Here is a 27,594-nt window from a genome sequence, read left to right as displayed (position 1 = left end):
GACTGGCACACGAACAGTTTTAGCCAATAAAATAAAACAAAATTGACAACAAAACAGGGGGTAATTTACTGGCTAGTGGACCCGGGTCTCAAATGCTATTATAAACTAGGACAGCCGTCTTCTCATGGGAACATTGCTACAGGAGCTATGTGTAGTGCACTCACAATAGAGTTTTAGATGTTATGATGTGGGGTGCCTTTATTTTTACAGGAACCTGGGACTAATTATTAACTTTACATATTGCAACAACTTTTTAGTTATGAAGTGGGTTGCAAGGGTTTTAACAAATCATGCAATAAAGTTTCTTTCTCTCTCTCATGTAGGAAAGAGAGAATGAAAGAAAAGATGGGAGAGTAGAGACAAGTAGAAAAGATAAGGACGGGACTGGAAAGAAAGAAAAGGTCCTAGGTAAAAAAGCGGAATAATAGGAAGGACTTAAATAATAGAAAGATGAAGAGAGACGATTTGGGGGGGGGGGGGGGGTGAGGGAAACGGGATATTTGAGTGTAGAGTGAAAAGGGGACATGAATGGAGAAGATGAACTAAGGGAGTGAGAAAGTAAAAAGGAAAAAGTGAATAAGCAAGACATGCTGAAGAAAAGAAAGGAAGGAGTGTAAAACACAGAAAGAAGAGAAAAGGGAAGGAAGGATGATAAGAACAAACAAAAGGCGATAGGTAACAAGAGGGGAGGGGAAAAGATTGAAAGGAGACTTTCAGGGCAACACCAGACACACCAGTCAAGGGGTTAATTCATTAGTACAATAAATAAGTGGTTTTGCACATTGCTGGGTAAGAGCTGTCATCCGAGTTGGGGGGGGGGGGGGGGGGGTTGTTGTTTTGTAGTTGTGTTCTTCAAATGCTGGAAATTGAAAACTTGCATAGAGCAGTTTAAAGTAATAAAGAGACAGGTAGACAAAGGTGAAAATCAAGGAGGTCAGAGTTAATGAACGAGAGGAATAATTGAGACGCTTAGTCAGGATATAAATTTGATAGAGAAAGGGTAGAATGAGAGAGAAAGGACAGGGAGATTAGAGAAAGTTTGGGGAAGAGAGAGTGGTAGGATGTAGACTGAAGAGAGGAGGCAGGATGGGGAGAAAGAAGTAGAGGGGAGCAGAAAGGGAGAAAGAAAAGTGGGAAAGATAAAGAGGCGCAAGGAGACAAGACAAAACCTTTTTTTAAAGGAGGAACGAGCTAAGGACAAGTGAGACAGATAGAGTGGAAGCGGATAGGGATGATAAAAGGTGCTAGGAGGCCATAAGAGAGGCACGACGTTAGCGAAGAGAGAAGAATGATGCCTAGAATGATTAAACAATAAGATTCAGTGTCACCGGGTTCAAAAGTGCAAAGGCCACTGCACACCTTTAATGGGTGTCTTTTAAAACCAACTCAAAGGTGAGGTGCGGTCAATTTTTTTACTGACTTAGATTAGGGCTGATGGTACCCTTGCTATGCCACTGAGTTTGATAGCTTTCATGTGGCACATACTTGCATATTAAGCTGTTGCTTGTCTCCAGTGCACAAAGCCTTGACTATAGTGCACGAAGCACCTTAATTGCTGCACATAAAGTACACATTTTAGAGGAAACCTTGATTATGCCACTTTACTTTCAAAAGATAACCTTCTGCCACTAGTGATTAGAAGAGGCAGAGGTAACAGTGTATGAGCAGATAAGGAGGTCTGAGTGCAAGGGGGTGGGGCAGGAGCAAAGGTTCGGGAAGGACGTAAACAGCATTTTTCAAACTTAAAAGTGATAACATTGCTTTCATTTCACAAGTGGGATACGCCTGCTGCAATCCTTATCTGCAGTTCATCCTGATTTATATTCAAAATTGAGGCACATGATCCCACAACACCAATTTTGTGAACCTGGCTGCTGTGAACACGGTCCTTTTTGGGGGGCATTTTTTTTATACAGCGCGAAACCGACTCGAAGGTATAATTGTTGCGGTGTACATGAGCACCAGTTACATTACACAGACACATTTATTTTTTTTGCAGGCACGAGGAGATTAAGTACTTTGCCAAGGATCACAGGATGTCGAGTCGACGCTGAGACAGGAACCTGAGACGATTTACCAGTTGTAAAGTCTGCAGCTCTGGCCGTTAAGCTACATTCTCTCCACATAGAAATGTCCGATCCCTCTCAGTCCCAGGAGAAATCTGAGAAGTCTCTCACCCTCCACCCCATCACGTGTTATACTGCCAGCCTGAGAGCCTACTTTGACCACGCCCAGAAGCCCTGTTCTGCAAAGCGGCTCTGATAAGAGAGCAGAGCGACGCCTGCTCCCTGTTCCCACTGTGCTGCCTCTTCTATTCTTTTCAACACTAGTTACGAAGTAAGGACTGGAGGAGACCGGAATCCGCCCGGAGAGAAGGTGAGTGGCGGATTCACGATAGTCCACGGGCTGTATTTAAGTCTGAGTAACACTCGTCTGAGGGCGGGTAGGGAGGGAGGGATCTTTCCACCGGACTCCACATAACGGCTTTAAGGCGCTGGATATGCGCACGGTAAATCCAAATTGTTTGGCTGATTTACAGTATACGTTATCAGTCTTCCTAGCGCTCTAAGCACAGTTTACACATTTTGTAGCACCGTCTTGCCACAGACGACACCATCATTTACATACCGTAGACTTTCTGTCCTCGTATCTCACACAGGGAACACATTACACAGTGCTTTCTCCCCTCATACCGCACAATGCTTTTCATACATATTACACAGTAGCTTTTACCACCGTACATCACAGCTTTTTAGAAAACGGTTACACACTACATACATGTGATTCTCAGACCCTACAGCGCTTTACAGACGGTGCAAATTATAAAGCGCCATCTGTCTTCAGACACGGCGCCTGGTTTCCAACTAACTGCAGCGACTCTCCCGGACTGTGTCCTGGTGCACTGTGCTGACCCTTGCACATGCAGCAGCATACATGTTTTATGTCACGCAGACCTCTCTCTACTCCCATCCAGCCCAGCTGAATAGGTGGTGGATACAGATTAGTGAACACCGTCTCGCAACTTAAAATGCGAGCACCAGCAGCAATAAATCATTGTCCAGCCAAATACTCTCTTTTATAACAAAGATAAGTATTTTATTTCTAATGCTTCCCACACAAAGGAAGAATATGGCATGCACAAACAATTTACACGGTCCTCCCCTGAGGTCTTTATGATTCTGTTGTCAGCAGCTCCTTCCTGAGATTTGCTCAGGCCCCTTCCTTGTGATCTCTAACATTATCAATGAGCGCCCTTTGAGGTGTACAGCGGAGGCCTGGTCCTCCCCACCCAAGTGTGTTTCCCACCCAGCTTACAGAAATGCAGCAATCCACAAGTCTGTCCGGGAGGAGCTCTCTACTTCCACTCGATGATTCACCATGCAGGCCTGGGACCCTCCATGTATTATACGATGCACAGGTACATATGCATCCAGTGCATTTATACAAAATACACACATTGCATAATTCTGTATCCTCCATGCAGTGTACCATTCAAATGCACACATACATTTAGCACTTGCATTCAACATGCATGCACTGCCCAGCACTGTATCCTTTTTGTATTGTAGCACTCGCAGATACACATAAACCCAGCACATGCACTTATCCTGCACGCACTGCAGTCTTTATGTATTGTGCCATTCACTGGCACACGCAGCACATGCTCTTATCCTTCATGCACACAAAACAGAGAGTGAGAGGTTGGGTGATCAGATTTGTAAAACCGTTGGGAAAGCCAGTCAGCATTCCCAGGGGGCAATCCAGCTCTCTGCTCCATCACGAAGTCTAAACCTTGCAACAAAAAAACCCAATCTCAACAACTTTAAAATTCTCTCACTTCTTAGCTGTCAAACATTTCAGTGGCTTATGATCCGTTTGCACCACCAATTTAGTGCCCAAAAAAAAGGGCGGAGCTTATGCAAGGCCCTTACTAAGGCAAAGCACTCCTCCTTGATAACCGCCCAGCTCTTTTCCCTTGGTAGTAATCTCCTACTAATAAAGACTATCGGGTGCCCTTTACCTTTGTCATCCAGTTTAGCTAACACCGTTCAAACTCCTTTATCAGAGGCGTACATCTGTACAATGAAAGGCTTACTGTAGTCAGGTGCTTTCAGTGCGGGTGTACATCATTGTGCCTTCTTCAGTTCCTCAGATGCTTTCTGACATGCCTCAGTCCTGGTTGCTTCCTTGAGGTCACAGCCATCCATGTGTCATCTATACTCCTATAGTTTGCCACTAAGTTCCTGTAATACCGTGTGAGTTCTAAAAAGACCTTAACTTCAATCGGAGCAGTAGGCACTTAGCATTCCATCTTCATAATAAATCTGGGCATCCAACAGTCTAATCTTTCTGTTCCCCACCTCATGCCCAAGGTAGACTACAGAGGACTGCCCCACCAGACACTTGGTTGCCCTGGTGGTCAGTTTTGCCTCCTGTATCCGGTTGTATGATAGAAGCGCGCATGGTTAAACCACACGTGCCTCTACCATGCAGCCTAAACCCCAAATGCATCTCAACCACTCTTTCCTTTACCACGCATGCCTTTACCACGAAATCTCGTAGTATAGACATGAATGGTAAAGGGGTATCTGTGGCTAAGCTCGCCACTATCCCAACCCTGCAATGTTCCTTAAAATGTATTTATTTGTGCTACACTACTTTAACTTCTGTAGCAATTATTACATGCAACGATAGTCATTTAGAACTGCGCTACACAGAAAGGCAATGTGCTGGGGCCCGTGTGTGTAAATGTTTTTTGGCTCCAATGAATAGCAAGTGCAACAAACAGCAATATCTTTTATTCCTCTTTGCGACGCTGAGGCGACCACCCCCCATTTGGGAGCCACACACCCTGCTGGGTGGCACAGACACTGCAGGTCATCTACACACTGTCGTATCACAGCTTGCATCTTAATAAGCAAAGCAAGGTGTCACTGCATGCAACTATTGTTGGGACAGGAGTGTTTATTACAGCCCGTATTTCTGAGGAGGCAATTTCACAAAATGCTCTTAAGTAACCCTGCAGAAATGGCACAGAAAGACAAACAAGCATTGGCATAGCCAATAGGTCTCGCCTTTGGGACCTTATAAGTGTTTAGCCATGCAACAGCTGCATAACTAAATACTTATAAGGTCCCAAAAGCGAGACCTATTGTCTATGCAAAGCGGCCGTGCGGCCGCGAAAGTGATCGCGATCACACATCAAAGCGGCCGCGAAAGTGAAAGTAATCGCGGTAAAGCGCGGCGCGAGCGCCCACGCACATGCACTGTAGCTCTAGGCTGGCCTGGTAGCACTTTTTGGAGCCCTCTCAATAAGTCTCGCCAGACCAGCGCATGTGCCGATTCAGGCGAGACCTAAAAAACAACGAGGGTGATCTTACACTTTCCGGACAGGCTTACGCCTCTTTCGGCTTGCATAATTGGCATTAGTGTTCATTGTGAGACCCTCATGCGATGACAGTGTCCACTTCTTGGTCAAAATTCACTGTCACAGCACTTTCCTTCTTCTGTTTACACTTTTGGGTGCATTCCTTGCCCCAAAAACAGAAGGCACACTGGGTGCGCTGTCGCCATAGATGCTAGACAGACTCCGAAATTCATAAAAACAGCCCAGGTGATGCAATGCAAGAGCGAGCGGCAGGGAGACATCCTGGGGTCTCCTGGGACAAGGGTGGGGTACGAGGAGGGAGTCTATGGGGGCGGTTATCCCCATGACAGCCTCACAACTGTACCAGAGCCCCGTACACTTGTGATCAGATTCCGGGCGCTAGACTGGGCCAGATGCCCTCGGGCTGCAATGACCGCAGCCCAGGCTGCATCAGTGCCCGCTGAGCCGCGTGGCCTCGCGTCCAGACTCAGCCTCACTGCCTGTAAACAAGGTTTGTCTTTGCAGTTCCCAAGCAGTCCCACTCCGAGCCCTAAAAAAGTAACTTAAAGCTACCCCAACCCCCTCCTCCTCCAAAAGCAACCCCTAGACCCAGCCCCTCTTAACTGTCCGACGCTCCTGTTAACAGTCCCTGCCCATGCCGGACACTAGAGTGCATTTGCCTGAAACACGCATATGCGTGGTTTAGGCAAATGCTTTGTTTGGGCAAGTGTGGTTAAGCTTGCGGGCTTCCGGAACTCGTGGCTCTGGCCGCCTAGTTCCAGTTGTTTTCCCCTGTATCCTGCTATTAATTGCTGAACACTACAGTGTCATCCAGGTAAGCCACACATAACTCTTCCAGCCATGCAGGAACATGGTTCGCCAGGTGATGAAATGTGGCAGCAGCATTCTTCAACCTAAATGGCATTACCTTAAACTGATACAGCCCCTCTTGCACCGAGAATGCAGTCTTCTCCTTGGCATGTGGTGCCAAAGTGATTTGCCAATTTTCAATGGTCGGATCCAAGGTGTTCAAGTAATGCAGCTCCTAACCGGTCCACAAACTCATCCGCTCTTGGGATTGGATGGGCCTAGGTCTTGGTTACCCTATTAAGGGCTCAGTAGTCAACACAGAGGCTCAAGTCATTAGACCCTTGCTTTGGTACTAGATCTACAAGACTAGACCAAGAACTACTAAAACTGCTCTCAAAGAGCACCTGATTCAACATTTTGGCAACTTCTGCCTTAATGCATCCCTGAACTGCTCAGACATTCTGTCCTTTACTGGCAGACTGTCACCTGTGTCTCTCATACACACAGATAGGTGTGTACCCTGGAGACAGCGAAAAGAGGTTGTCTAGATACCTGAACCCCTCTCTACATACTCTCTGCTGCTAAGGTATTAACTAACTGAACCCCTTCCACAGTACCAGCCTTCATGTCCCTATGCTGCAAGTCAAGTAGAGGATCACTGTTTCCTCCACTTCCTCTGCCATAGCTATGACATTCACTGTGTAACCTCTCTGGAGGTAAGACTTCAGCCTGTTTACATGGAACACCCTCTTGGGTTCCTTTGTGGCACCTATGTCCGACAAGTAGTTTATCTTAGAAACCTTCTAAACTACCCTGTATGGCCCACACCATGTGTCCACCAAAGTCTTGGGACAGATTGTCTTTAGCACTAATGCCACCCGACCTTCACTCCAGTGACACAGGTGTAAAAAGACCTGTTCACTTCTGCTGATCACTGCACAGTATTCTGCCGGATCAGTGATAGAAAATTGACCACACAAATATCGTGACACAGAAACATTATGTCAAAAATATCGCTGACACAAATATCACTTTCCTTTACTTATAAAGGTAAGTACAAAAATAATGAGTAAAAAATATAATTTACATTAATATTGTAAGAATGACATAAATATCATTTTTAAATAAATACACAGTTTAACATAGTACAACGTAAACATTTTAATACATAACTATATCATGTATATTACATAAATGTAACATTTAATATTAAAAAATATACTTATGCACACATACATAAAAATGCGTGTATGTTTATATGTACATATCTATAAAACGACTAATTTTAAATATATATATTTTACATTATATGAAATGTTTTGTGTTTTTTAAATATACTAATATAAAAACAAATGTACACATGTTTATATATAAATACATAAAACATTAAAACAATGAAAACTAAAAACATAAAAAACACATTTACTAAAAACATTAATATCAAAATAAAAAAATATACACATATATATATATATACAGATAATATATATTTTTAAAAAGCAAACAAAGAATTATATTACATAAATTTGAACAATAAAAACAATGTAGTAGACTTTGCAGTGGAAATAGCATGCCTATTTTTTTACAGCCTGTGCAACAGTAGTGAAAGCATTTGACTCCAGAGGGGTAGCATTTACTATTCCCACTTCTGTCTGTGCAACAGTAGGGAAAGCGTTGGAAATCAGAGGGATCACATTTACTATTCCCACTCCAGGCTGTGCAACAGTAGGGAAAGCCTTGGACAACGGAGGGGTAAAATTTACTATTTCTACTCCAGTCTGTGCAACAGTAGGGAAAGCTTTGGACACTGAAGGGGTGACATTTACTATTCCCACTACAGTCTGTGCAACAGTAGGGAAAGCTTTGGAAACTGGAGGGGTACAATTTACTATTCCCACTCCAGTCTGTGCAAAAGTAGGGAGAGCGTTGGACACCGGAGGGATAAAATCTGTGCACAAGTAGTTAAAGCATTGGACTCTAGAGGGGTAAAATTTACTATTCCCACTCCAGTCTGTGCAACAGTAGGGAGAGAGTTAGACGCATGAAGGGTAAAATCTGTTCAACAGTAAGGAAAGAGTTGGACGCCAAAGGGGGAAAATGTATTATTCCCTCTCCAGTCTGTGCACAGTAGCTAAAGTGTTGTATTGCGGAGGGGTATATTTTACTATTCCCACTCCAGTGAGTGCAACAGCATTAAACGTTTTCACTTCAAACACATACCATATTTTAATAACTCTATTAATTGTCCAAATTATAAAGCTATTACTATAAAAAAATATATTAATACATTTAAAAAAACAATTGAAATATTTATACTTTTTTAAATACTTTAAATTTACACATTTTTTATTAAATGATCATTTAATTAAAATACATTATACTCCCATAAACATAGCAACACACAATTACATATGATTAACATAATAAAACATAACAAAATTACCATATTAAGCAATATATAAACTAGTGATTAATAAATGATTAATTGTTTGTTAATTATAATTCAATACTTTACCACCTTATTCCCCTACAAACAAAACACAAAATATAATTTTAAAACAATTTACATAGTTATCAATACATTGAATTTGTAGTTAGAAAATTAATAATTAATAGGTCAGTGATTATTACTTAATTTCTAATGCCACACCCTTAAAAACCCAAAAGCCTGCACTTAAAAAATAACAAACAATTTATAGTTATACAGTGTTCCTAATTAATTTTCAATTAACTAATTAATATTATTGTTAATAATGAATATATTATTACTTAATAAACTTCCCACCATATACCCCTACAAACAAAACAAACCTCACCAAAAGAATCCCTCCAAAACAAAAACAAAAATTACATAATTATCAATTAACTAATCAATAATAAGCAATTAATTATTAATTATTACTTAATTGACTCTCCACCCTATACCCATACAAACAAAACACACTCTTAAAATATCACTTAAAAATATAATAATTACACAATTTACATAATTAATTATCAATTGAATTCATTTGAATTAAAAATGAATTATTTATTTATTATACTTAATTAACTTCCCACTCTGTATCCCTGCAATCCTCACTAAACGCTACAACACTATAATCTACTAATAACAATTACATTAAAAATAAGAACTAACTTAAATTAAAAACTATAATTTAAAATGATCAACAATTAGACAAACAATATGTAACATATACAATAAAAATATGTACTAAAACAGATATACTTACCTAAAAATCGATATTTATGTTTATAATATTTCTTCATCATGATATTAATGTGTCACTATATTAAAAACTTGATATTTTGTAGCTCGATATTTTTGACTCTATATTATTTTTAAATACCATTCTGTAACCACTGCACTTGTGCTGCTAACTTTAACCACTTTGATGGTAGTGCTTTGGGTGCCCCACTCAGTCCAATAAGACCACAGTTCGTAAGACAGGCCTATGTCTTGAAGCACATTCATGATCCATGTTTGCCTATAACAACAAAAAATCGGCATTAGGGATCCAGACATCAGTACAGTGGGGCACTTGGAGAAGGGGTGTGTATCCCTGTGCAGAGGATACTTCCGTCCCAATTCTGTTTCTGGGGACTGGAAATTCTGCTTTGTCACTCAAACGAGTGTGCACCTAGTGCTGCGTTTACAAGCCTGCAAGACTCTAGTAACTTTTGATTTTTTGTCATTACTGGGAACGACAGTCGTGCATCTGTGCTGAGGGCTCACTTTGACATTGTATTGGCCCAGAGCTGGACTATATTCTTGAAGGCACACTATTTGCATCCTCCTTTTTTCCTGCATGTGAACGCAGTTGGCTTACTGTGCAATCAACTGAAAATATCTGCAGTGCTTGCCTTTCACACTGTCACCTGGCCTGGAAAGGTGTTTAATTAACCCCAGCAGGTTAAGCAGTAATTGGGCGATAAAGCCTCTCTCTCTTTTCATCCTTATTTTTGTTTCCCCTCCAATCCAGCACTCACCTCCCTGCTGACATTAAAGGTCAGAGACTATTGGGTGACCTGTCTGGTAGGAACAAGCACAAGCCAGAAACTGCCTAATACTGGTCCCAGAGCTCAAGCTTTAAATTATATAAACTCAAAAAGTTTGATAGCAAGGTGGAGACCCACCAGACCTTCTCACCAGGCATCATCCGGGCATCATCTGGGGGAGGCCCAACACAGAGAAGACCGACAAATACTTTTGAGCTCCAGGGTTGGGGTGCATTGTCAGCTACTCCCTCGCCTGTTTGGCACAAGAACCTGGAACTTTGCATCCTGCTAGCATGATCTGCCTTGTAAACACCTTGATGGAAAGAGCTCACCAACTGCAGAAGAGGGGTACTGGAGGTATCCCTACACGAAGGAAACGCTGCTAAGAAGAGAAGGAACAGTATATTAGCCCACTGTAGTGCAGGAAAGGATTTGTACCACCAGACAAGTTGGTGAGACTGTGTGACCCCGGTCCCCCCGAAATGTGCTGGAGTGATATGGCTCACTGGTTGAGAGAAGCAGGATCAACTGTGACTGCTTGATGCTAAGGAAAATAGCAGACACATTCAAAGTATTCATCCGAAGAAGCAGATGCCCTTGTGACAGCCTAACCCTGGAAATACTCTAGTCAGCAGTTGTGCATGACCAGGATTACAGCTAGTACCTAGCTACTCCATTTGTTTGGAATTTGTATTTTATTTTGGGTCCAATGAAGATCCAACAGTCCACATCTCCATTCCTGCATAGAGTGTGGATGAGTGTAACCTCTGTAGAGTTGTGCTCACGCTTCTCTCAGCTTTCCAGTTTCAAGATCTGATGTGGCAGGTCAGCATAAAACTCCTGATCTTGTGTGAGCCAGTAAGGCTGAGGCTGAGTGAGCATGGCTGTTCCCAGAGTCTCTCTCTGCGCACACACATACCAGTGGGAGTGGCATCTCCTCTCAATGTGCCAAATGGGAGGATTCTGTGTGTATCTTACAAGGTAGTGTGAGTCAACAGTTGCTAGAGACGCAATAACTTTGGACTTCTAAACTTCGCTACCATGATAGTAAACTAACAAACCAAAGAACTAGGTTATCAATGTTTGCTTCAACTGTAGGGTGTAAAAGGCTCATATTGTTACAAATGGAGTCAAATAATCCCTGATTGCGTTGGGCACTGAAAACACTCACACACACCACTTCAATAGTGCACAATATGAACAAAGTTTGGTTTTGACAGTTAATAATAAGGGCATATTTATCAAGTGTTTATAATCACCTTGGTGCCACTCGGTGGGGGCACAGGGCGATGCAAAACCTTTACTGAGATTTACCAAGCCATTCAAGGCCTTGCGTGGTCCTGTGTGGCTTGTAAATCTGGAGTGTGGCTTGGTAAATCTGGAGTAATGCTAGGCAGCAAAAGTCACTGCCTTGTGTTACTCTGCCCCAGGGAGGTGTTGTATCGGTGGAGCGTGGGTGTTCCCAACCATTCACCTATGGATTCTGAAGCATTCCAAAATTTACCATGAGTAGTAGACATGGGAATGTGTTGTTATGCCATGCCTTCCCTGGGGAGGTGTAGCAAGAAAAAATAGCTTTATTTCCCCTAGCTTCTGCAGCACACCTAGAAAGAAGAAAAAGGCTTACAGGATTGTTTTTGTGTTGAAAGATGTACCTTTCTGCACAAAACAATGCTGCCTGTAATGCAGGCAACCTTGCACTATAGTCCAAGGGTGCCTGTGTTGGTGCTAGGCAGCTGTTTGTGCACTAGGACAGGCACAGAGCTGGAGTGTATAACACAGTGAAGACCGCTTCTAGAGTATGACCGAGTATATGTGAAGTGAAAAGTGCTAAAGTGGGCACATTACAAAAAGTGACGGACTGGCATCACACACCACCTGGTGTCATGCTTCATCATCTGCCAGTCCTCGCCCTCCAAAAACCGCATTTGGTGGAGGGCGGGCATACATCTAAAGATAGGGATGCACTTCTAAACTAAGTGGGGGCCCGGAGGGTAATGTGAGTTTAAAAAGCAATAATAGTGCACCTGACAACTTTTTATTCTAATGTGGTGATTAGATGGAAATAAAAACGTAAGTGCGGTGAGTAGGGACCTTAATTATCCCATCGCCGCTGTGTTAGAGGTCGACATGTTTCTGCCAGTTGTCCAAAAAGGTACGTGGCATTCATCAGGACCAAATAGAAAAAGGGAGGGCTCCTAGTCTGATCAAAGACTATCCATTGGGTGTGGTGACCTATGGTCACTCAACACTAAGAGGGTACATTAACCTGTGAAGAGAGAAAAACACACAAACAAACAATAATGAAAATGTGTAGATTTTACAAAAAACATAAACTCGGTCAAAACAATCATGAGCCATACGCATACGTAAAACTGTAGTGTGTGGCTATAAGGTGAGCTATACAGTGTCAGACATCTGTGTTCATTCTGACAAAAGTAGCATAATAAGACATTATCTATGGTCTTACCCTGCTCTTTCAACCTACTTGCCCCATGGGAGTTGGAATGAGGAGAGCCCCTGTAGTCAAACTCTAGGGGATACAATAGAGTGACGAATCAGAGGCATGCTAGTAGAAAACACTGTGGGCCATTTACCTGAGGTCTCTAGTGGTCATATACAGAGCTGGAGTGTGCCATATCTTGATAGATATGGTGCATTCCTGCCCTTTTATGTAGTGCAGTGCAGCAGGGTGTCTTGCTGCGGTGGGTAAAATAATATTAAATATGGCCCTAAGTGTTAATTACTACTCAGTGGATCCCATTTGATTAATCTTATAATAAAGAGTTTTTATTCATCCCGGCAGGGATACAAACTTATGCCTTGCATGATTCATGCAACAGGCATTTTAATCCTCTAAGCTATTTTATAGTGACTCAAATCTCTAGCTGGCGGTTACACACAGATCTCTTCTGCAAGCGCTTTAACCACCTGAACTATTTCACCAGTTAGTAAAACGCAGTACAACATCACTGACTGATAAAAGTCAAAGCTCACACCTGTCTGCACCAATCCTGGAAGATTCCTGTTTGCAGCAACTTTATGAGTGCCATTCCACAGATTTCTGGCTGAATCCTCGTCCCTGCAAGCAGTGTGGAATCAACAGCTGTTGTCTAATGACAATCCAACCTTCTGGCTCCTACCAATCCGGGTCTTCCTCAAGCTTTCTGACCTGCAACAATTTAATAAGATTCAATCACAGCAATCCAGTCTGCAGACATGCACCAGCAAACTGCAGAGTATCACCAGCAGATGACACCTAATGCTTCCACCCACCTCCACCAAACAGGGATTTCCGTGTGCTTTCCACCCTCTCCTCAACTTCTGCTTCATTTTCAGGGCATCCCCTCACCCAGACGCAAGACACCGTTGGAGACACATCTTGTTTTACGAGAATCTAGCTGATTCATTCTTCACACTCCTTAAATTGGGAACAGATTGTCCACTGAGGTTGGACACAGACTTTGACATTAGATTATTCCTGTGGCCTTCTTCCGTTAAGTGTTTATTTATTTTATTATTTATTTAGGAATCTTATATAGCGCTGGCCAGACCCGAAGGTATCAGAGCACTTTACTACATTTATCATGTTGCAGTCAGACACACATTATTTCAATAAATAGCATTGTCTCGTGTCGAATCCTGTTAAGGCTTGGAGGGGATCATAGGAGTGAATCAAAAGGCAGGCAATATAAATGCCTTCCTGTTGAAGTCCCTATATTCTTCGCTGTGGGAGATTCCTGTGGCAGAGGAGCTCTGTCTCGTCGGGTGGAAGCTATCAATTTGGAAGAGTTCGGTTGAGGAAGAGGTCTTTGAGCTATTTTCTGAAGTTTATTAAGGAGGGGTTATTCTGATATGGAGTGGGATGGAGTTCCAAATTTTGGGCGCATTTCCAGAGAAGGAGTGAGATAAGGTTTTTTGTTTGTGAGTTTTGAGAGGAATGAGGAGCAGTGTGTTAGTGCTCGTGAAATTCCTCGTCTGGCCTACCTTTTTGAGTTTGGAAGCCAGGTAGGCAGGTTTACCGATGTGAAGAGCTTTGTGTGTGAGACATGCAGTTCGGAAGTTGGAACGCGCTTCAATTGGGAGCAATTTTAGTTCTCTTAGAAAGGGAGAGATGTGGTCATATTTCTTCACTCCGGTCACCATCCTAGCAGCTGCATTTAGAATTGTTCTAAGGGGAGCTATGTGAGATTTTGCCGTGCCTGTGAGGTTCACATTCCCGTAGTCCAATCTGGACGGAACCAACGATTGTGTGGCCTGTTTAATGTCATTGGGAGGGATGAAGGGTTTGATTTTGTTGAGTAGTTTTAGGTGTTAGAATGCGCACTTCGCAGTGGCCTTAATATGGTTGCTCATGTTTAGACGGGGGGCAGAGTGATTCCCAGGGATTTTACAGAGTCAAAAGCACAAAGAATATCCTTTGGCAAACAAAGGCCTATTCACCAGCCTATCATCATTCACCCAATAGATCTCATACATCAGACATCCAACCACCGTGCCACTGATCAGTCCAACTGTTTCAATGTATTGACACAAAAACCTATAAAGCTAAGCTTATGATAACACAGTTCATTAGAAATATTTCTTTTTTTTTTTTTTATTTCCTCATACTCATAGCGCAAAATGATCAGAAGAGATACTAAAAAATGTCATATAATAAAAAATCACAGTATTAAAAACACAAGACGAGAGTTAAAAAAGACATTAATCTTCCTGATGCTTCTCGAGCAGTCAACATCCAAAAAAGCATCTATTTTACGGATTAGTGGAACACAAATGTCGATGCGTTTCGATGGTTATACTGATGGGACCATCTTTATCAAAACTATAATCAATAGGCTCTCGTTGAATAAAACACATTAAGAAAACCGCTGTTAGAGGTGGACAATAGACTTAGAAAACTGCTGCAGTGATCCAATTTCCCAAATAATAAGTAACGATCTTAATTGGCACCTTTTGGTAACACGTGTTGTAATTTATGGAAAAAAAAATATAAGCGGACTGGAAGGGTAATATATGGAGGCAATGGACTGGCTGTAGTATCAATTTGAACTGTCATAGCACGGAGGAGGTCAGTACACCTATAGTCCACAGATACAGATACAACTAGGTGCATGTAGGTTAGACAGTTTTAAACAATTCTAGGGCTCATAGTGAATCTCTGGTCAATGACGTGCTTATGAAGTTTGTAAAGCAGAAGGTTTGAATTTATTGAGCATGTCTTAAAGATTAATAGACCCGCTAACGTCACTCTTTGACTGTCACCCAGGCCTGGGGTTTTTCTAAGGATGTATAAGGGTAGCATGGCTAATATAAATACAATAATTCATTATAACAAATAAAGCAGACCTACTTCAAAAAGTGTAAATCATAATATAATCATAAGACATAGACATAGGAGAAAAACAAAACGCAGGACAAAAAGGAAAAAGAGAAAACCAAACTTGCCTTTATTATTTGGTATTAAAACATGCGTGCTTTACACTCCGTGGGGTTTTCACTTTAATCCATGCCACTAAATAATTCAGTGTATGGTAGATGCAAGTCATTGTTAACACATATCATTTGGTGGTGAGGTGCTCGTGTCTTTGTTTTGTAAAGGCTAAACCATAAGGGGGAGTGTGCTCTGAGAGAATTGATTCCAAGGGAAGCTGGGACATGCTAATTGGTTGTAAAGCATATGTAAATCAAGAATTGGTGAGAGATAGTTTTTTGATGGGTCATACCTAATGTATAAACCAGTCAAGAGCAATTGTCATCAAAATCTTTGCCATCAGTTGATAGGACCCACAAGACCACAAAAACTCCCTATCTTGTGCAAAGCACCCCAGGTATTCCCCCTCTTTCCAGTCTTCTTCAATCACTTCATGGCAACTCCCAGAGCTTTACTCACTGACAACATCAAGATCCATCAATACACTGAACGCTACCTTAAAGTCTCCTCATTCAGTGACATTCATTGATACAATACTTGTCTAGCGCTAACCCAGAATTGGATGTCAAGTACCCCCCTAACAACCTTGACAAACATTGAATACTCCTATTTGCAAATAGCAACAGACAACCACAGATTCAAGCCAAACTATTGAAAATGAACCTAGACAGTGTAATTCTCAACAGGAAAACCAAGATAGCATCGTACTAACTCTTCCTCGTGAAAAAAAGTGAAACTCTTCTTCCAAAAAACTGGTTTCAAAACTGTGCAAGTCCTTGTCCTTGCATAGGTGTAAGCAAAGCAATGCTTAGCTGCCTACCCAAAGCCAGCATCAGTCAAAAGCATGATTCACACTACAGGATATGCATAACATGCTTGAAAAAATCACTGTAATCACCTAAAATCTGAAGGACTTACATAAGCTGCCACTCAAGACTTGTATCATATTGAAGATCAAAAGTCTTTACTATGTATCAAAAAGGGCACCCTTGAGAACCAGGTCATAAAGCCAACCACTTCAGGCACACAGCGCCATTCCAGTATCTAGAATATTGCCGGACGGAGACTAACGTAAAACAAGCATTTGCAATGCAAATTGGTCTCTTATTTGTGAGTTAGAGGTATTGGCATTGTAAATGACACTGTCTTCTACCTACCAAAGGAATGAAAGAGGAAAGAATATGGAAACAGAAAGGATGCTAGACAACAAAGGAAAAAGAAACGGAGATGGAATGAATATGTGGAGAGGGGACAACTGGAGTGAAAATAAAATAAAGGGGAAAATGGAAATGGCACAATTATGACAGAATGATGAAAATTAGTTAAAGAAAGCAAAATGCCCAAAGATTAACAAAGTAAAGAAAGCAGGAAATAGAGACGAACAAATAGAAACAGGAAAAGAAAAGAACAAACAAAAAGCAGAGCAAAACAGACCCTTTGCTCCTTTCTTTTTCTCTCCAATATATGAATATAAATTGAACAGTATTTAGATGTGTTGAGCTTGGTTCTTTCCCAAACAGATTTTTTTGGGAAGCGTTATTTCTTCGTTCAGTTTTGTACTGCGCCCTGTTCCCACCCAAAGTTGGAGTGTGCTAAATGAATGTACATGAACAGAATATGCTTCCAGAGGGCGAAGGAAAAGCACTTGTGAGTTCAGAGGCCATCATGAGCTTTGAATCTATGCTGCCACCATCCAGGGAATGGCTATTTAAGCAGAGAGGGCCTGCTTGACTAATTGATCTGAGGAAGAAGTTCAAGCAGTCTTTTAGTTCAACAGATTGTCTTCTTGTGGTGAACTGGGTTTCCCTACTATGCAAATCCTCTAATCTGATCCCAGTTGAACTACTGAATTTGCATCCAACTGCAGAACAAAATAAAACTCTTCCTAGGACGCAGCTTCTGGCCTGTTTTACACAATGCATTCTGGGAGCAGCAGTCCTGGGCCCATTCTACTGACCCAAACAAATCAACGCTTAGGGACTGAACAGTGAGTCATTGGGAACAAGGGGTCATCGGGACTTTGACCGGAGGAGTTACCAGAGAAGAACAGGAGGAGGCAGAGGGAGAAGCCAAATGTTCACATATTTATTTATATTGAAATTTGGACAGTCTCTAGTCTTCTTCACGAATACACTATTCATGGAAAAGCGGGTTCTCTGTTTCAAACAAATGCAATCGTTTCCCAGTTCCTGAAATAGCTGATCTGGTGTTTCAACAGTAAACTCCTACATAACACGTTGTTTGGCAAGCTAGCGAATTAACTCAACGTTTTCCTAGTACCATTTGCCTACCAGCCACCTCTCTTTATCCACTGGTCGTTAAGTACGTCATTCGAATTTTTGGTCCACCCACCACAGCAAACGTCACAGGGGCAAAGGGTCAGCCTACTTTAGCCAGTGTCTTACTTCTCTATGAGTAAAAGCATTGTGCTCTTACAGATAAAAAGTAGGCGTCTTCCGCATTTTTACCAAGCCACATGTCTGTAGCCAAAGGCCGAGCTATTGGCTTTGCCAACACTGGTCTGTAATTCTAATCTTTATTGTGGTCAAAAACGTAGGTAGTGAAATGTCACCTACCATTCCTGTCTACATCATAAAATGTTTTTCCGTTTGTCAACTTCTTCTCATATGGATGTTGGTGGAGACACAGAACAACTGACAGTTATGTAAAGGAAGGGATTCTTAAGTTAAAATTGACTTGTGAGGAAGGTCAGTTCCATCCACTGCCCAGTTTTGTGCCGAACAACAAAAACGGTGTCAAGTTTGTCAACACCCAGAGACAGAGTTGAACAATCATGATGGATGCCAAATACACGAGTGCCAGACACTGCCAATGCCAACCACTTTTCGTACTTTTAGAGGATTATGCAGCTGGTTCACATTTACAATATGGATAATATACGAATTCACAAACTTGATGGGCAACTATTAGAGAAAGAAGGCTTCTTTTACCAAGCTACAGCAACTAAACACCAAACCAGGTACAAGATCTAATCCCACTAATTTTCCTATCATTCTGATATGACACTTCCGTAACAGGCTATGCAAATTAGCCTGAACAAGTCCACCAATCGAAATTAGGGTACAAATAAACAAGGATTGTAACGTAGAAACTGGTCTATAGACAAGACGTTTATGCATTTCTTCTAGCGCGAACAGATTGACGGAATGCTCTGTACTGGGACCAGATTACTTAAGAACAGCAGATTCATTTGTAAACAATCTAAACACCTTATGTTCTCTTACAACCTTTCAAAGAGGAATCCGCCCAGAGAACAGAATGGAAATAACATGAATTTAAGTTTCATACAGCATAGGCCTATGTATAAACAGGCAATACCAGCAAGCAGAATCAGATTACAAGTGTTGGAAAGGCATGTATTAAATTAAAGACTTTAACAAAAACTACACATACCATGTTCTCTTTGACGTTTATTTATATGTTCTATAAACTTTGCCAGAGGCTAGAAGCATAGAATAAAAAAAATAAAAAAAATAGAATACCACCTCACACAGTTTTGCACCAACCCAGGGCAACACTTGAAATGTAATGTTAGCTGATTGTGAGCTCAAGTACCCGTAGGTTTGCAGAGTAGCTATGGCATAAATTGCTTTAACTCTTTGGACAAAGATTCTGGCAAATTAATTTTTATAGCAAGAAAAACTTCTCCAGTACATAAGCAGCTACGGATGGCGAACTGACACGTTTCCCTAGACTGAACTATAAAAGGCACATAAGTGGCCCATACATAATTACTGAATCTGTACTTTTTTTACTAGCTCATTTTATCCGGAGATGCAGCGTGCAATACACATTCAGTCACCCTAAAAAGCGGCGCAGAACTAACACCTCACGTCACTTCTGGCAAAGATGCTCCAGCGTAGGTGAACAATATTCTATTTTTAAACAATAAAATTAAGAGAATGAGGAACGAAATGTAACGTTCTGGGCACTAACTTAATATCCTTTTCACATTTATAACGTATTAAGAGGACTGAAAATGTCCCAATTAAATTCCGACAGTGTTGACATATCATGAACTTCGGCAATAACCCAAAAGTTACAACATTCAACACAAGTACATTAATGAACGGTTCCTAATCGCAAAATATACCCCGACATCAAAAATGAAAACTAGGAGCAAATAGATGTTTTTTGCGGATGGAAAGTATTCCAAAAATAAAACCAAACATGGGTAGCAGTAACAAAATACGCAGGGTGTTGCATGACACCCGGTGGTAATTGGGCACCTGTTTAAGCTGAGCCCCCTAATTACACAAGCCATGCTATGTTCATCCCATTAAATCCCTGCTTACAGCTAATAAAATTATGGCCCCACATATTCTTTGGTGTGGTGTAGCGTGGGTGCTGACTATTCAGATGTTAGGGCAGAGGTTAAACAATGAATAAACAGTCCTTGAAGGCGGCCAGTGGGGTTCTGAACTTTTAGTTGATGCTGATGTCTCAAACAACGAGTAGTCTACGAACAATTATTTGGGTATTTTATTTACTCACCTCGGCGCTCTGTATCTATCCGGTCACCATTAACAAGAACACACTGGAACTTGCTGCAGCACTCATTGTTCGAGTTGGGTCAGTACCAGGCCGCCGTGGCTCTAACTAGATCACACATAGCAATGAAACCACAGCACTTGGTAACGAAGGACGCCAACGGAGCAAACGAGGAGTCATAACTACCCTTTTGCTGCTGAAAGGAGGCAAGGGCTGAATCCGGCCGACGTTCCTTACGTAGAAACAAACAACGGACAAGAATGAGGCTTTCCCAACAAGCAAAAAAAAAAAAAGCTCTAGAAGTAGTTTTAAACAGTGTTTACGGTTCTTTTTGCCCATTAGGTTTCAGAGATAGTCCTGAATCGCATTATGGATGTAATTAAAGGTCATTTGCCGTCTAGCGTCAAAAATAAAAGTAGCTGATGTATGTATATACATATGTTTTATAAATATTTGATTATATGCCAGAATCCTATTTCTATCACAAAATATTTGTCTGTTTACAGTAAAAGAGTTTGAAACTTGCAAAATATACTGAAAAATCTATCGGACATTCATAAAACCCACCATTCTCCAAAATGGCCACTCTGATAACACTAATCTTAACACAATGGTACAAGCACAAACAGTTCTGAATCACGAGCCCTAGTGCATTGGAAGGGGGAGTGCGGGCGGGCGCGAGACAACACAAGCATGACCAGGAGTGCCTGGAGGGGGGTGGGGGCTGCCAAGAAGTCACAGACTGCGGGAGGGAGGGAGGGGGAGGGACGGGAAGAAAGTAGTCTGTGCAGTAAAGGGGCCGATTGCCATGGAAGGACACAAAAGACAACATGGCCATTATAGGGAGGGACTAACAAGCCGAAAATCAATCAGAATGCAGCATTTAGGATGTAAGCCAATCCAAAAGACGTGCGGAGAGTGGGCGGAGCTTAAACAAAACTTCCCCACTATAGTATACACTGCATGTCTCAACGAGACAGCGCAAGCGCTGCCTATGCGAGACCTAAAGAAGGGAAACAAGTTTTGCACTTTTCATATACTGTCCAGGAAGTGGAACAGAATCCACATCAATTTCAGAACTGGTGCTGCCCTTCTGCATTTCAGGAACCATGAATGTAAATCTCCACATTTATTTTATCTTAGTGAGTGACTACAGGGAGATATCGCCTCTTGGCTCCCATTATGCTTTGGACACCAGATTCAGGCAAACAGTGATGATGTAAGCATGCTCATGGATCAGCAAGCATGCATGCCCAAGTATATGCTCCAGCATGTTTTTTGGTAAAGCAAACAGCTTCTGAAAGATGGTGGCACTGTGAGAGACGCAGTGTTAGTGGTGGTGCAGCTGCTCCTCATTTGTTGGAACTTGTATGGAAGTCTTTGAACAGCGAATGTGTTATGAGGCCCTTCCTTCAGTGCTGACGGCTATGAGCATATAAGCAAACTACAATCACGTGGAATCCTTAAAATAATTGGCAGAACGTATGCAGCAGATTTGCCTTACTGAATTCACCAGCCCTCTGCCGTTGTGGGGGGTCTTCTACTGGCCATGACCAGTGCAAACTGCACGGGCATCTTAGGCTGCAGGTAAGCATACATTTTGAGGCCCATAACTTCGCCCAGTTGTCAGAAACAGTAGTTTATCAGGCAGCCTGCACAGCAAACACCACAGCAAGGATAGGTCTGGCAAGCCTGTGCTTCGCCCTAGTTCCCTGGCCGGTCCACTAACTGCCTCAACATTTCGGCTTTCTCTGCTAAGAGGTCAGACGGGGCAGATACAGAGGTAGGAGCAACAATATAAAAAAAGGCATCTCTTTCTGGCACACAGACTCGGGTTGTGTCTGAATTCCTCGGCCAGAGACCACCTCTTCCCCACTTAATGCCTCCAACAACTCGTCTTCCCAGAGAGGCAAGTACACACCTCTTCTTAAGTCAGACTATTCGGTCTCTATGACCACCTTATGCCCTCTGGCAGTGCCTGTTGATGGTGCTTCTCTTCATGACTCCTGAGCACAACAAGAAGCAGAAGCCGGAGCATTTAATCCAGGCGATTCAGAAAGGGGAGTGACACAAGCAGGTGGACAAGATGAAGAGGTGATAGACACCTTGGCTCAGGCCGGTAAAAACGTTTCTCCTAATTTGGCTGAGCAAGTTGTCTCAAATGCTGAACCACATGATGACTTAAAACCTGGTCTTACCCCAGCACACGTACTGCGAGCTGTTCCTATTTCACTACTCTAGTCTCAAAGGAAGAAGATGAATCTGCTGGAAAGATACCTCTTGTCCAGAACATAAAGGGCTCCGACCTTGAATCTAAGTGCAAGAATGAGATGGAGAGTCACAACAGTCAATCTGAGCAAAGGACAAGCTGGGGTGATCTTATGATGTTGCAGAACTCAAATGTCTATAATCCTCAGCAGGACAGGAACAGAGCCAGACCTCTAGCTCTTTCACCATATATACCCTTGTCCAAAGTATGCTATTGCACTCTCAGGTGAAAAGGCTTGACGGTAGTGGTGTCAGGGTCGGATCTGTCCAGAAAAGGAGCAGAAAATCCAATATCCACTGGCATCATTCTGCTCACCAGTTTACACTTCCCCCTGTTGCAACCCTACCTTTAGGGCCAGTCAAAGACTCCAGTTTTCAGTGTGCTACAGTGATGCAGGATAAATCTTGTGAATCTTCACTTAGCAATACCATTGTACATCTAAGTACCCATTGAGGAGAATTCCATAAGGGCTCAGAGCCCAACATTGTTTGATATCTACGTAGCGCCCCTGGCACAAATTGTGAGATAATGCAGTGTGGAGATCGTGTCATATGCAGATGGCACTCAACTTCTCATCTCCTTTGGTCCTGATCCAGATAAAGTGAAAGCTCAGTTTGTGTGTTCCATTAGGGAAATCACTGCCTGCATGACCAACAACTGTCTCCAACTAAACAGTGAGAAAACCTGACTGGTGGCCTGCTGAACTTGGTCCAGCCCCTGCTCCTAAGCAAGTGGTGAAAAATCTTGGAGTAAAATTAGATCATTCACTATCCATGAAAGATCAAGTTGATGCTACATGTGGCACTTGCTTCGCTACAATGAGGCTCGGTAAAATAGTTTTACCCTTGCTACCGGCCAATTTTAGCAGGACCCTTGTCCAAGACCTTATAATCAGCTGCCTGGACTTTGGGAATGCTTTACCGGTAGTAGGAAATGACACCTTGCTGACCAGACTTTCAGTTGTGCAGAATACAGCAGCACAGCTGATCTGCAATCTACCTGCACGATAGTCGTCTGCCTCCATTTAAAAAAATAACTGCATTGGTTGCCTATCAGAAAGCCGGCAGTCTTTGAGCTCTGCTGTTGCATAAGTATCTATACACGGCCCATCCTGCTTACCTGCTTTTGCGACTTAGGGCCAGATTACGAGTCTGGCGGTCCGAGGACCTCCAGACTTGTGGTGGCGCTGCTGATCTAGCAACAGCCACACCGGCTGTCCGACTGCCACATTAGAGGTGGGTCAGTCAGACCACCCTGGGACCGCTGGCTCCACCAGGAAACCACAGTTCCCTGCTGTTGCAATGGCGGTTAGAGGCCACAATATGCTTGGCAGGACTGCTTTGGTCCCGCCAAGCATAGTAAGAGTTTCCTCTCCTCCAGGGTTTACATGGGGGTTCTTCCTCCATGTAAAGCTTGGAGGAGAGGAAACAAAAAGGGCCCTACAGGATCCCCATGTGCTTCAATCGCTTGTGGATGCAGACAGAAGGGGCATAACATGTGCACCACTGTGTGCATGCACATAGGTTACTGCATTGCATGGACTTTCAAGTCCATGCCGTGCAGGAACCTTGTAGTACGACCCCATGCTGCCCTCCTGCCAGACTACTGTAAAGTTGTAATCTGGCAGGTGGTGGCGACCTTCGGCAGGGCAGTGGCATGGTGGTTTGCACCGCCAAGTCACACCGCCGCTGAAAAGTCGTAATCGGACCCTTAGTCACTATCAGTCTTATAGACAGCTAAGGTACTCAAAGAAAGCTCTCTTGCAGATTCCACACATTTGCGCCTCCAAACATTGGGGCAGAGATTTCTTGTAAATGGCCCTATATCACTGAAATAGACTCCCTCTCCATCTTCATACCTGCCCTGATTTTATGAATTATAAGAGGATGTTAAAAACTTGGATGTTTTAGAATTTACCAATTTGTCTGATCAGCAGAGTGCTGAGATACTCCTTCCGGAATTAATCATGTGCTATATCAAGAACAAGAACTAAATACAAAATAAATGTTCTTTCAAAAGGAAGACACAAATTACATAACGGAAATTTCCAAGCAAATGCCTTTTCTAGAAAGTCGCGTTCATAAAATTGCGGCACAGACTGGCAAGCTGGAAAAAGCATCAACGAGCACAACATGCACATTTTTAATCGAGAGAAATAGACCAATAAAATCTTGCATAAGATGGAAGAAATAGAAAACAGGATGCGACAACTGGCCAAAGCTCTTAGAAATTGCGCAGGGGCACAGAGGGATGACCCACTTAGCTTTGTGGTTCAATTACTCCAGAAAGCCTTTCCTTCCTTGCAAGAATTGGAAACTGATTGTCAAATCCGGCAGGTGCTCCAGCGCAGAGTTCAAAATCCCTCTCTACCGTCACGGACCAAAAGATCTCACATACACACACTATCCATACATTCGCTGGTGGGGCCCATAACACCAACATTCACTCACCATCAGTCCGTGTGGGAGGCGATTATCCTTCCAAGCGCTGGAAATGGGAGAGGGGAAAAAATTACCACAATCTACCCTAATGAGCAACAAATCTACACAACCTTCTGATACTCATTAGGCCCTAAACTCCACCTTTAGTATTCCCCTCATAAACGGGACGGATCAGTTAGTTGTAGGTTTAAGTGAATTTCTAATTCTCTAATTAACCTTTTCATTAACACATTTCAATGAATAAACAACCCAACTCATTTCTGTAGATGTTCAAATCCAAATTTATATTAATATTGCAAATTAAATCATTCATTTGATCAAGTTGCCATTCATATTTACCTATTCTGGCTAAAGTCGTCCTCTATGTCAAATCTGGCAGTCTCGCAAATCTATGCTCTTCAATTTTAGTAGGTTCAGTTCATCAGGAGTTTGGGCATTAATTCAGTCCATCAAAGATTCAGGCTAACAGCTGTCCTGCAGTGTCATCGTCCTCTCCGTCAGCATAACGTCAGGAAATTGAGAAAGGCCAGAAACGAACCCGCCTCTGCCTCTCTATTCTACCATAATTTATAGTAAAATCAATATCAAATGTATCAAAGTTTTGGGCATCCGAGTTTGCTGATTGGACAATCAGGGATCATCCTTTTAAGTTCTCACAAAAGTGTCTTTTGGGTTATGACCCTTGTCAGTTCCGGTTCACACAAGTCTTTGTTCGGAATATTTGGCCGACATCCCAGGCTGTCCTTGGAAGGTACATGTTCTTCTGGGGTCAGGTCCAGGCCACTGTGTATCTGTTGTCAGCGCAGGCGCACTTCACCCAAGCCTTGTTCAGCATTGGCAGTCTGGTTAGGCACCAAAGGCAGCCATCTTTCGATAGGCCAAAATGGTCAACTTAAGCAAAGAAACACAAAAACGTAATTAATACATAGAAATGACTAATTAAATGTTATTCCCTCGCTAATACCCATATGTGTATGTATTTATCTAGCCAAAGCAACACTCAGTGCGGTTTATACTTACTAAATAAAGCACAAATCACAATTACATCACAAAAGCGACATATATCATACAATATTCTAATAGTCTATGATTAGTATGCGTACGAAATTTAGTTCACGTATTAATTAAGTCATGCAAAGCGATCCCACGTGTATTTCAGTCATTAATAAGGTTGATTAGTTATTTCCACTTCAATCCATTAATTCAATTATAATTAATTAATTAATCTAATTAATAAACATGCAAAATGGGGTGGGTATACAAAATTTTGCATAACCCGCTCCAGCACAGGCACTCAGATTTCCCTTTCGTAGACTTTAGAATAACACTCGATGGAAAAAGCACATCCATGTGCAATCTTGATCTAGATAGCCAACTTAATTTTTAGTCAGCTACTTTATCAAATTGCTCGACCAACACACAAGTCCAAAGAAGGAAGTCACACCTTGTTTTCTTTCATTCTGACTTCTGCTATGCAACTGTTGTATGATGCTGGAAACAGTGACAGCGAATTCCGGGGTTCCCAGCAGTAGGGGCTCAGGTATGACTCCAGGAGCCAGCCTGGTTGGAAGTTATTAAGGACTCACACACTTGCTTCTGTAACATCAGAGCAAATGGCTTTGGCTCTACTAGAGACTTGGTCAATGAGTGATCTCTCAGATAATGTTTAGGGGATGAGCATTATGCTGTGAAAACTCAGAATGAGGTACTGATAATCCCTGGTGGGTCACAATGATCAGGTGTCAAGCCTGGTTACAAGCCTGGCCACAACTCCTGTCAATAATTCTTTGCATATCATTCACCCCCTTTATTTTGTCCTTTATATTCTTATGTCTTTATAAACACTAGGTGCTCTGAGAAGGTCTGGGACTCACTATTCTTAGAGGTCATATTAGAGGTTACATTAATAGTATTAATAGTAATTTATAAAAGTTCAATAGTCATGCCATTCAGAATCTTATAATGATTGAAAATCAGCCACATCCACTAGGCCACTCATAAGGAGAGCATGAGAAGTGTTGACCAGGGGACTATCTCTGACTGCTCAGGGATCGCCTGGACTTTGAGGGTAGGGGCAACACACTGCTCGAAGGGGGAGTGATTCGGAAGGTTAGGGTCATGGGTTAGGGGGAAAGAGTTAGGTGGGTTAGAGGGATTTGATGAGTTTGAGGGCCTCGTGGAGGGCAAGGGGGAAAAATCAAAGCTGCACTTCACTTAAAGCCCTGCAACTTATTCTGCAATATACTGTATAATGGTTCATTAGGACACACACTGTGACAGTGACATCAACTTTTAAAGGTCGTGCAAGAGTCCAAACACAGCTTATTCGCCTACAACCATAAAGGCCGGCAGCGGGTGACTACTCATTGCCAGGAGCAAAGGCACATAGAGGAGTACAAGTAACACTACCTGTAACCCAGAAACCGGTCCCCATAGAAATATTTACCAGCAGAGTCTCCCGCCTTAGCGGCGTCGTGCCCTCAGTAGGCCTCCCGCCCGGCAAACCTGCTTATACAGTTATATTATTGTTCAATTAGCCGGAATGAACTGGACTGGACCCGCCGCACCCTCGCGGGTCCCTGTCCCCTTATCATACACATCTCAGGCATCGACTTCCTCCAGCATAGAGGACAGGAAACTCATGGCTAACAGTGCATCACAGTTTTCACGGGCCAGCCGGGCAGGCAGCGCAGAGATAAGTCTTCAATGGCGCCCCACTCGTGCAATGCAACAGTCATAGCTTAATATGGCTAATATCGTC

General features: G+C 42.5%; 1 protein-coding gene across 1 annotated transcript in view; it reads left to right on the top strand.

Moving 5' to 3' along the window:
* Positions 1 to 2,242: 2,242 nt before the first annotated feature.
* LOC146811901 (sulfotransferase 1 family member D1-like) overlaps positions 2,243 to 27,594 on the top strand; it is a 515,287-nt gene continuing 489,935 nt past the window's right edge. The window contains exon 1 of the mRNA XM_085618863.1: positions 2,243 to 2,376. The gene's annotated coding sequence lies outside the window, so the exon portion shown is untranslated. The remainder of the gene's footprint in view (positions 2,377 to 27,594) is intronic.

This window comes from Triturus cristatus, chromosome 7 (genome assembly GCF_964204655.1).
Source record: "Triturus cristatus chromosome 7, aTriCri1.1, whole genome shotgun sequence".
Taxonomy (NCBI): domain Eukaryota; kingdom Metazoa; phylum Chordata; class Amphibia; order Caudata; family Salamandridae; genus Triturus; species Triturus cristatus.
The sequence above is the reverse complement of the archived record's forward strand: the minus strand, read 5'-3'. Positions and strand labels throughout refer to the sequence as shown.